We start from the raw sequence: 12,066 nt of genomic DNA on the forward strand, positions 1-12,066 counted from the left end.
GCTTCATTAAAACCTCTAGGTTACTTGGAAATCACAGAAAGAGAAAATGAGGCTAGGAGAACTAGATGGAGGTGCCCTAAGTTACCTACTTAGTAATGAGCCAGAGCAGAGCCTGGGCACGCCATGCAGAAGTGTGCATGCTTGCCTCTTCTTAACTCCATTTGCTTTTAGCCAGGGCAGGAAGAAAGGTCATTTAATACCGTACCTGGAAACTGGTTTCTCCCTACTCAGCATGCCACTGCGGACCTTCCTCAGGAAACGAGCTGAGTCCTGCTTGCCCTCTGTTAAGTACCTGGGCAGGCAGCCTTGCACTTTAATTGGCCTCACACCTGAGCCTTTCCCAAGGTCATTAGACTGTATCCTAAGGTGAGGGAAATTTTTTTAAGCATTAGTGCTTAATGGACTTCAGCTCAAAGCACCTGAACCACCGACAGTGTACCTAACACTATTCTGGGCCCCAGGAAAATAAAGATAAATTAAAACTGGTCCTTATTCTCCAGAAGCTCTTAGCTTTGAAGGAAACGTTACATTCAAATGAAATAGCTTAACATTTTCTAGAAGGTCAATAGTATATGACAATAAAAAGAATAATGCAAATAATACAGAATTTTAAATAACTTGATAAAATGTGCTGTATAGTGCAGAGCAATGATCAGTGAGCAATTTATCAAGATTTGAGTAGCACAATGGAATATTTGATAAGAACATTACCCCTGTATTAGTGGTGGCTTGATCTGAAAGAGGTCGTTGCTCCATGAGAGGCATGTTAAAAAAGTGTCCCACTCACGACTTTATTTAAATATATTTGATATTTAGGGAGAGGTGGTCAAGAAGGGCCAGTCATACAATTTAGTATTTCTGGGAAAATCAGATGACAAATGCTATTTCTAACTGTAAGTATTCCATGAATTAATGCAAAACACTAATTCTTAGAATAGTTATTGGCATATACTAAAAGCTCACCAAACATTAGATATCATTTTTATTTCTTTGATGATAAACACAACTGCTTGTGTTCCAGGTAGAGTGGATCAAGTGAATTCACGTGTGTATATTATATAATGCTTCATGTTCAGTAACTGAGTTTGATCCCATACAGTGTATTTTGCATTGCAAAACATTTTTATGTTTCCCATTTTTTATTTTTGCCAGTAACAGTAAGATATAGCATCTTTGGAGAAATGCATAGCTTTGTACTGCAGCTCAGTAACTGTACTTCCTCAGGTATTTACTGGTAGTTACTTCATAAATCCGTACATTTTAAAGAGAACTGATATCCCTTTAAGTAATTCAGAATGTTCCTAGGTACTTGTTTATATTCAAAGTCTGTTATCTTGCATGAACATTCTCCCAAACATGCACCAGGCATTTTTCTCATATTTTGGATTGTCAGTATGAAATATACCACAGCACCAGTTTTCTTTGTAAGTTTTTTTCAACGCATTTCATGTTTTGATAACAGATAATGTCTTGTTCTGCAATTACTTTCAGGAAAATGACTTCTATGGTTTTGTACCTTTAACTCATATTAAAAATACACTAATAAGCTGTTGTCAGAGGGAACTATCTTTCTGTAAAACTGTACGTAGCATTTGAAGAAAACATTTATGATGGGAAAGGTCCTATTCCTGAACACTGCTGGTATTAAGTGGTTGAATTACCTGCCCAGGTAGAATGCCCAGCCATTGTCTTGCTCAAATGACTTGCATTTTGTGGAAGCTGAGCTATTTGGAGGTCATTACTTGCAAGGGAGGAAACATTTTTGAAAAGTTCTCCAGTAGTAAGAAAAACATGAACTAAACAGTAAACTTAATAGAGTGGAACAAATTACCTCTTATGACAAATTTGTCAGCAGTCCTCTTCCCTGGAAAGGCATTTTTTTGCATTTCTTTATGTATACTTAAATACAATACTATGAAAATAGTACACTCTCATAAAAACTTAGAAATTATAGAAAAGAATTATAAAAAAATCAAGCCTTTCACAGACAATGCCTGTCACATTTTTATGTATGTCTTTTGATTTCCTGTGCATATTAAAAAATCATTGAGGCATGTACATATCACTTTGTTTACTTTAAATACCTTCCATTTTTGTACTTTCCATCTGTTATTCAGCTTTGCATAGTCACAACTAACCGTAGTCATGCTGACACATACAGAGTCCTGAATTCTAGACTTGCCGGCCAACAGACTGTATTCCCATTTCATTTCCTAGTATCAGTAGACATGAGGCCCATCATAGATTAAAAATCCATGGCTGGAAAATATGTGTCTGCTCTGCTACATGCTTCAAACATTCAAACTTGCTATTCCTGCATTTTATCTGCATATGTCCATAACCTTCTGACAAAATTGCATTGATCAATTTGTTTTATAAAATAAAAGCAAAGCATCAGAGTGGCTTGTTTTTCAGATATCACTTGTGATCACTGTTTTGAAGAGGCTTGGTGAGTACAGACTTGATAGCAGTTTTCCTGGGATTGGATGTCCACTGGGACCAGTAGCTCCACAATCCTTCCAGAACAACTCCACAAGCTACATATGTAATAGAGCTTTAACACCTCTGTCTGAGTAATAATTTTAGATTATTCAGATTACAATAAAAAGAAACAAGAACTTTTGTAAGGGAAGAGTTTTAGCATAGTATATGGCAAGGTGACTTTTTCTGTGTTGGGGCTGTGGAGTTGTTTTCCTTTTCATATGTACAACAATAGTATATTACAGCAGTGTAACAGCATTCTATCCAGCAGTAATATTAGTATGACTCTGTTTGGGTTCCCAGATCTGGTTCCAGGGTGTGTATGTGTGTGGGGTTGGGGATCTTCCCACCCACCACACCAAGCCATTCTCAACACCAGCAGGGTGTTTCAGAACTCAGTTCTGATGCTATGTGCTGGGAGATAGCATCAGATTCCCCAGGTTAATGGTTCCATCCTGCAAGAGTGCCCCACTCCCCACTCCCGAGGCTGGTCACAAGCCCCAGGCAGTTACCTGTGCTTCTGACCTACCAGCTACAGATTGGAGGTCCCATGACCTCCCCCTTGGGTTCAATTAATTTGCTAGAGCATCTCCCAGAACTCAGGAAACATGTTTACCGGTTTAATAAAGGATACGGTGAAGGATACAAATTAACAGCCAGAAGAAGAGACACAAAGGGCAAGGTCCTGAATAAAGGAGCTACTGTCCTTATGGAGCTTGGGGACCATCTAGGTGTCTCGTGGAAAGTTCTGGGTTCCTAAGCATGGCCGCTCTCTTGGACAGAGAAGCAGGATGCAAAACAGACCAAAGTGTTTCTCTCCTGGGTTTTGTGTGGGCTTCATTGCATAATCATGATTGATTAAATTATTGGCCATTGGCTGATCCAACCTCCAGCCCCTGCCCTTGGGTAAGGGAGTCTGTCATTGACATGACAAGACACCCATTTCACCTTTAAGACTCTGCAGTGTCTTCACGAACTGTGGATGAAAACCAAATACACCTGGAAAATATATATTTGGTCATCTGAAATGACCAAAGATGTATTTCTTATAACTCATTATGTCGCATGCTGATACACTGCTTTTTTAATTTCACCGTTTTAAAATCGAGCTTTTGGGAAGTTTCCTGAGTATAAACTGTGGCAACGAAGACACTTGCTTGTCTAAAATGATATACAAAGGACTGATTGCAGCCTTCCTTTTTTGGGGGGTGAGGTCAGCTTTATGGCCCTATAATTTATATACAGTGAAATTCAGTTTTAAGTATATAATCTGATGAGTTTGACGAATAGGTGCCACCCTGTAATCCCAGCAGCATCATGACGTGGAACATTTCTATCTCCTTGAAAATTGCTTTGTGCCTCTTTGCTGTCAACGTCCTCTTTCAGGGCTCCTGACCTCTGGCAACCCTGTTCTGCTTCTTGTCACCATAGTCTGGCTTTTCTAGAACTTCATATAAATGGAATCATATAATTTCATGTGTCTGGCCTCTCTCACTGAACAGGATCTCTTGAGAACATCCGTGCTATTGCATGCATCGTATTCCGTCCTCCGTGTGATGAATATGTCACCATATGGATATCTCAGTGTATGCGTACGCCACTATTCGCTTATTTCTTCATCAGCTGATGGGTGTCTGAGTTCTTTCCAGCATTTGACAAGGATGAGTACGAATAAAGCAGTTCTGAACTTGAGCACCAGTCTTTGTGTGGACACCTATTTTTCATTCTCTTGGAGAAGTACTTTGGAGTGGCAATGCTGTGCTATATACTATGTGTGTATTGAACTTGATAAAGAACTGCCAATGTGTTTTCCCAAGTGGCAGTTCTATTTGCATCCCTACAAGCAATGAATAAGAAGCCAGTCATTCCACGTCTTCACCAGCACTTGGCATCTTCTGTTTTTATGTATGTATTATTTTTTAGCCATTCTGTAGTATCTAGTGGTTTTAATGGACATTCTTTTCCTAATGAGTAATGATGCTGAAATTTTTCATGTGCTTATTTGTCATTCTTATGTCTTTTTACAGTTCTTTTGCCTTTTTAACTGGATTCTTTGCCTTTTAGAGTTATAAGAATTTTTAACATAGTCTGCATGCAGGTCCTTCTTAAGGTAACATGTTTTCCAAGTATTTTCTCCTGAACTGTAGCCTGCTTTCTCATTTTCTTGACAGTACCTTTTGGAAAACAGAATTTCAGTAAATTTTTAAATCTTGATAAAGCTTATTCAATTATTTTTTTCTTTTTGGGTCCTAGTCAAAAAAAAAATTTGGCTAACCCAAGGGCAGTAAGATTTTCTCCTGAATATTCTTCCAAAAGTTGGATAATTTTAAGTTTTCTATTTGGACTTATTATCTATTTATGAGTTAATTTTTGGATGTGGTATGAGGCAAGTGTCAAGTGTCACTCTTTTGCAGTTTTCTTGGACCAGCTATTGAAAAGCTTCTCATTTCTCCATTGAATTGCCCTAGCATATTTGTAAAAAAGGAAAAAAAAAATCCCCAAACAATTGGCTATGTATATGTGGGTCTATTTCTGGATTCTCTGTTCCATCTATTGATTTAATTTTCTATCATAATACAGTGGTACACTTTAATTGCTATAGCTTCTTAGTAAGTTGCAATCAGGCCATGTTGGTCTTCTAACTTTGTTGTTTTGGCTATTATAGGTCCTTTGTATTTCCATATAAGTTTTGGAATCAGTTTTTGAGTTTTTCCAACAGAAGATTTTTGCCCAGAGCAGATACGGAGCTCTCAGCGTGTAATACACGTTCATAACGTGGGGTGGGTTGTGTCTCCTTCACGCTGACCCTCTCTTCCCTCAGACTCCTGTGCGGTGCAGCTCTAGACTGTATGAATAATGGTGCCCTAGCACATTTCAGATAATTCTTAAAACATTTAGGAATTCGGATACACTTTTGTGTATCCAGTCCTGGATCCTGAAAGCAATGGGACATGTCAGGCCAGAAGGCAGTCAGGGTCCTGGCGTGTCACGTTAAAAGAGGTTGGATCTTTTTGAGCAGAAGCAGGATCCGTATTCTGCTCATCATCGATGCAGCCAGAAGTCAGAGGATTCTTTCCTGCACATGGTGCAGAAGGAGCTGTCTTGTAGCCCGAACTCCGTCGTATGAATGGCAGTCATTACCAGCCTGGAGAAAGGAGGCCAGCGCTGTGGGGTCCTGGCCTCCTCGGTGCCGGCTGTGGGCGCGGCCCTCATCCCTGTGCTCCTCATTATAGTCATCTTGTTCCAGAATTTATATTCATTTTCTAAATCCATTTTCCTTAGTACTTCTCTCTTGTTAGATTCTTTTCCAATGGGTAGAAGTTACTGGTTTGTTGATACTTGATCCTGTGCTCCCTGTAGAATGCATATTTTCAGGCATATGTATACTTGTGGATTAGGCCTTGACAATTACAAGGCACTTAAATTATTATTTTTTTCGTTATCAAAATCCATGCTCTTGAAATAGGATACTTGAGCTAACACATTCCACATTCCAGCCTCTCACTGTCTGATCAATGTATTAATCAGAATCAGGGATGATAGCGTACTATATACTTGTCAAAATAAACTTAGTAAAAATCCATTAGTTCTAAATAAAATCTTGTATTGATTTGTCATTTGTTTTGTTACTAGAAAACTTTACACCTGCTCTCAAATCTTCTAATAAAAAAAATACCTGTTTCCCAGACAGATTGACACACAGTGATTAGTACCAATCCCTCTGCATGGGTGGGAGAGAGGATACCAGCTCATCAGCAGGCACCACGGGCACGCCTGGGCCGGAAAAGCCGACTAGAGCCGCCCTCGGGAAGCAGTTGATGCCCCTTCCCAGGCTGATGCCGGTATGCAAATGGCCAACACAGTGTTCCCATTCGGAGGAAGCTATATAGAATCACACACCAGCAGGTGTTTGATACTGTATTTCTCTCTCTTTTAGTTCTCTTGTCATTTGAGAAGATGTGGAACTAAGAATCTCTAAGAGATGCATTAGGGGATTCAAAACCCCAGAAGAGAACCCTGTTAACAATTAGCAACCGTACAAAAAGTAAATGAAACAGTGTGAAACAATACAAGGAGGGGATTATAGAAAGAGTTTTCACGTTTGGGGTGGTATTCGTTTAGCATGACTCTGTTGCTCTCCGTATTAATGCAGGGCTTGTGGGTCTTCTTAGGTAGTATATAAAATGAATTGGTCTCAAGCTAATTAGGTAATAGTTTTTGTTTTTAATTAAGCTCTGTCTTACTCAATATCTCTCTGGGGTCTGATACACACTGGAATCCATTTTGGGGGAAGAGGGGGTCAAGGCTACTTCTAAGGGTCTTTCATTAACATTTATATAAAGACAGTCCTCTGTTTCTTGTTGTTCTACTTTTTGGCAGATCTCTGCATTGGTTCTTAGAGTAGTTGCAGACCGGTCAGGAGTGAGTGAACTTGGAGATGCCAAGTCTTAATTTCCCCAAATGGAATCAGGCCTAGTAGATCCCGCCTTGTCTCCTGATGAGGAATCATACCTTGCACACAGCTTTACCACCTGTCCCACCAGAGCAAGCAAGTGGTCTCCCTGTCTCTGGGATCAGACCCAAATTGTAAAGGCGGGGTTCCATTGCCTTAGGTCTAGCAGACCTAAGAGACCACACTTGCTGTTCGTCTTTCTAGACTGGAACCGGTTATGGCCGTGGATTTCTGGCAGCTCCTGGGGCCCCTGTCTCACCTGGCCAATAGTCCGTGTTGTCCCTGGGAAGGTGTGAGCTGGGGAAGCTCTGTGACCCACCCAGGAGCAGATGCCATCCTATGGAAAGGGGGGCATGAAGCACAGCAGGAGGAGAATGCCGTAGCGCACCTAGATTTCTCCTGGGCCTGTATCCCTGGCATCTTTGTGCCCAACGTGTATTCAACCCCAGGAATAAATCTGGTTCCCGGTCCTGGCTTCCACTTGAAGTCCTCATTTTGTAGTTAATCTAACCTGATCACTAATTAAAGACAGAGCAAGTGCCAGAATCCAGTTTTCTATCCAGTGAGGTTAGATGGTATGGCCTTCTGACAAAACCCACACGACTTCACTGTAGGCCCCACACACCTGCTTCTAGCTTCATGTTTTTTCTCTCTCTGTGGAACCTGATGAGGCAGCAAAATTAAGTTTTGTTTACTTACATCATGAAATAAATTGTGGTGATTGTATGGTCAGTGATGGTCTGTCTGCTGGAAGAGACATGTCAGGTGGGCTGATGTACTTGATGAGATAGGTTTTGATTTAGGAAATAGTGCCTCAAGCCTCCTGCATGACCTGAGGTTGTCAGGGTTCACAGGGGTGCAGGGCCTTTGCAAAGTCAGAAAACTGGGACAGTTGGGGAGGGAGAGGAAGCTTGCTTAGTGAGTTTTTCCTTTAATTAGGAAAGGAAAATCTTTGAGGCAAGTAGCTAGTACAGTTGCTTTGGGCTTGTTTGTGTGAGAAGCCCCAGCAGACATTCTCCTAAGCTCTTGGCCTGATCAGGTTCCCAGGGGTACTGGGCAGATGGCCAGCCCCGGCTCTAAAGAGGCTGAAAAGCCAGTATCCTGGTTTTTGTCTTCATAGAGGGAAGCGAGCAAGAGAAAGGAGAAAGGCGAGTTAGGCGTGGCTGTGTCTGCCCCAAGCGGCCTTCTCATTTCTGCTTATGCAGGCTTCAGTGCAGGGCCTCTGAGCTTTCAGCTTTTAACTGCCCGCTCTCTGTATCCACTCCCTTCTGCTCTGCTGTACGTGTTTCTGCGCGTGCATTTTGTTCCTCAGTATTTCTCCGTCACTGAGGGGCCAGCGTCCGAGCTGCGGATTGCAGCATCTGGGACCCTTATGCACAGCCGGTGTCCTCCTTTCTACCTACCTCAGCTTCCTGTGCCGCCGGGCAGGTTTCTGTCTCTTGCCCCTTGTTGCCTCAGATATGTAGTGTTGTTTACTCATTAGTCAAGATTGTCTCAGTGAGTATCTCCTCTGGGAAGCCTCCCGAAGGCCATCCTTGTGATTGGTGCTGCCACCGCTGCATCCCAGCGGCTCTCTTACCTGGTTGTCGGCCCCACGCTCAAGGCTTTCTCGGTCTCGTGGGCCAGGAGGCGTGGTGGGGACGGAGCCTGGCATGGGGTGAGCATTCAGTGCGTGAGCCGCGAAGGAGGCCGTGAGAAGCTTGGGAGCGAGAACCATCTTTTAATATTTCCTTGTTTTGCTCAACAGCCTCACACAGTTAATAATGACCCAAATAGTTAGAACAAACTAATCTGATTGGCTGGTCAACCAAATGAACAAAAGACGTTTTTTTTTGTCTTATAACATTGATGAAAATTAACAGCATTATTAGCCCATAATTTTGGTGATTTTCTGATACCAGGTGCCCTGTACAGTATCGGGGACGTAACGTCTCCTTTCTTTCCTTTTCCTGTTCTCTGTGCCCCCACATGTGCCCAGGTGTGTTGGCATGACTCTCTTATCTTTATTCTTCCTCTATTTCTAATTTCCCCCAAATCAATAATGGTCACTTCAAGTCCCTCATTGTTCATCTGTTCGTGTCTGATCAGCATTATCACCAGGGAGAAGGCCCACGTCTTCCTCAGTGGGGCAGGGGCAGGCTTTGCATCTAAAACCTCAGACAAGCCTAAGTGTTCTAGCACAGAAGTCGTTTAGTGTTCGTAGCCCTGCCCAGCAGATTTTGTGCACAATACCATGAAGCTCGATTAATCGAGGAATGAAGAAATTTTTCTCCCCACAGAAAATAACCAAAGTCTATTTAGTTCACTTACAGACTTTGCATTCTATTAAAACATGTCAATACTGAATGCACATTGCTTACCACATAATAACATAGATCTTCTAAGATGCTGTTTTATCCCTTCCCCTAGGGTGTGAGCATCTACAGAGTATCTGTGGATGCTGACGGAGAGACTGGCCATCACAGACTGCTAGTGTGTCAGCTGGCTGGCCGAGAGAGAAGAGACAATCTGTGATACACATGGGGCCACCAAAATCATGGCAGACATAAAAATAAAAAGGTATGTCTTCAGATACATACTTTTTATTGAGATATAATTGACATAAAACATTGTATTAGTTTTAGGTGTACAACATGGCGATTTGATATTGGTATATGTTGTGAAATGATCACCACAGTCAATTTAGTTGACATTCATCACCACACACAGCTACAAGTATTTGGTGTGTGTGTGTGATGAGAACTTTAAGATCTCTTCTCATAGTGATTTTCAAATGGGTAACACAGTATTGTTAACCATAGCTCCATGCTCTACACTACATCCCCAGGACTTATTCATTTTATAACTGGGAGTTTATACCTTTGGCCACCTTTACCTAGTCTTATATTATCTTTATTTTTATATTCTTGATATACAAACATTTTTATGTTTAAACTACTGATGCATTTTAGAAATACAAGTCTGTGAAACTGGACTTACTTAGGCAGGGCCATATCGGATAGTAAACACAACAATAAACCTCCTATCTGATTTACTTTGGGCTGTTCACAGAGCAAACGTGGGCAGCAGGTGAAGTTCTGTCATCCTTATTCTCTCAGTGGACGTTTAGGGGTCGCTGGAAAAGAACCACGTCCTCTGGGAATTAGTCAGCCTTGGGATTGGAGCCATATATTGGGGAGAGTTGTTTAGCTCTTTAAAACTTCAGCTCCTATTTCCATAACAACGGACTAAGACTCCTTTTCTCAAGGGCTGCCCTGGTGGACGCTGAGAGGTAAGTACTGACTGAACAGTGGCCACTGCTGGTAAAATCATGGCTGCTGGTACCGGCTCCTGTGCCTCCTGGCCCGCAGGCGATGGGGGTAGCACACGCCTCGCTCTTAAGGAGCATCCTCTTTAGTTGGGGTGGAAGACCATAAATAACTAGTTATGCCACGAAACAGCAACATGTGAGGGCAGTCGTAAAGGTAGAAAGAAGACATTATGAGATTAGAAGATGGGTAAATTTGGACCACACGGACACATCAGGGGAAGCTCCACGAGGAGGAAGCGCCTGCCTTGGCCCTGGAGGTGAGCAGGCCTCACTGGAGAAGGGAAGGAGATCGGTTCTCGTCACTCCCCGCCTGCTCAGTCTTCCACCTGAGGGTTTATAGCAGTTCCTGCCTCGTTCCTCACCTGCGTGTACCGAGTACCTTCCTCAGGAAAGAACGGCACCATTGCCTGCAGCAGACACACTCTGTTAGTGTGTTTGGTGTAACTCTGGTGTGGAAGACACATGCAAGGTTACGTGGTTGTGCAGTACTGTTGCTTTGTGGTCTGTCTGTAAAGGTCAGGGACCCGCTGGGTTTGAGTGAGAGCCAGTCGCCTTGTAAGGATTACTAGGCTAGGCAGCCAGCAACCAGAGTCAAGTCCGGGGCAGCTGCAAGATGTCTCCCTGGGCCTCACCCAGGGAGTCAGTCAGATGCCGCAGAGGTGGTTCCCTCTGGAAGGTGTTGGCACTCTTCCCACAGAGATGAGACGGGTGTGGGCCATTAGGAAGGCCAGGTGACCTGACAGACACGTTGTGGGGACCCTTAGGTGCTCTAAACGAGGAAGCCCTGGATGGCAGCCAGGTGCACTCTGTAAGGTCATGCACACCCGGGCTTGGATTCCAGCTGCCATTTGGCAATGGTTGATCTTGGGCAAGTGACTAAATCTCAGAGTCTTGTACCACTTCTAAGGCATGAATAATCAAATGTTCCTTGTATGATTGATGTGAGGAGGGAATGAAATAGCTTCTAGCCACAGAAAGCTCTGAGACATGGCGTCACAGCAAGCCCATCCCCTTTCTGCCTTGCGCCCCTTTCCCCACCTCCCCTGCATGGCCACCACTGCACTGGAAATAGAACAAAGGCCTGAGGGTCCAGCTCATATCAGCCATGCCAAGAGACACTAAGAAAAGACATTTTAGTCATGTGTGACCCAGACTGTGAGAGGGAGAGGGTGGCATTCCTGGGCATCAGCCTGGGGTGGCTGTGGTAACAGAGAGGAGAGAACCCCAAGGAGGTACAAGCCTGGCGAAGGGCGGAGTGAGGGAGATCCAGTGCCGTGGGCGGCCAAGCTTTCTTACTGGGAGATGGTCCTTCCAGGACTAAGTCCTAGTGGTCTGCGTTTCCCTAAGGGAGAGGGCATCGCGCATAAGGTTATCCATACCTGAGTGTCGCATCAAGTAAGTGCACAGTTGCTCCAAGTGGCATTTTGAAATGAGAAAATGTGCCCCCTGTGGAAGGAATTTTAGGAATTCTCAGGCAGTATGGGAAGGTTTTTGGGGGAGAGGATGAGGACAGTCCTGGGTGACAGGGACATTTACTTTAGGTCACTAGACTCAGAAGTTAAACATTTACTTTAACTAATTATAGATGGCTCTCCCGTGGGGGGCCAGGATCCCAGGAATTCTAGTTTTTAAATTGTTCAGCCTCATTAACTGAGAGCTGAGCCATGGTGAATGATAGAACCTGGATCTTTCCTTCTTAGCTAATCTGAGGGCATTCTTACAGCCTGGCCAGCCACACTGGCTGACCTCATTACCTATCGGTATTCAGTTCTTTCCTTGGGCCTGTAAATGTGAAGTGAAAAAGAGAACGGAGACCAAAATG

This window comes from Manis pentadactyla, chromosome 16 (assembly GCF_030020395.1).
Source record: "Manis pentadactyla isolate mManPen7 chromosome 16, mManPen7.hap1, whole genome shotgun sequence".
In the NCBI taxonomy this organism is placed as follows: domain Eukaryota; kingdom Metazoa; phylum Chordata; class Mammalia; order Pholidota; family Manidae; genus Manis; species Manis pentadactyla.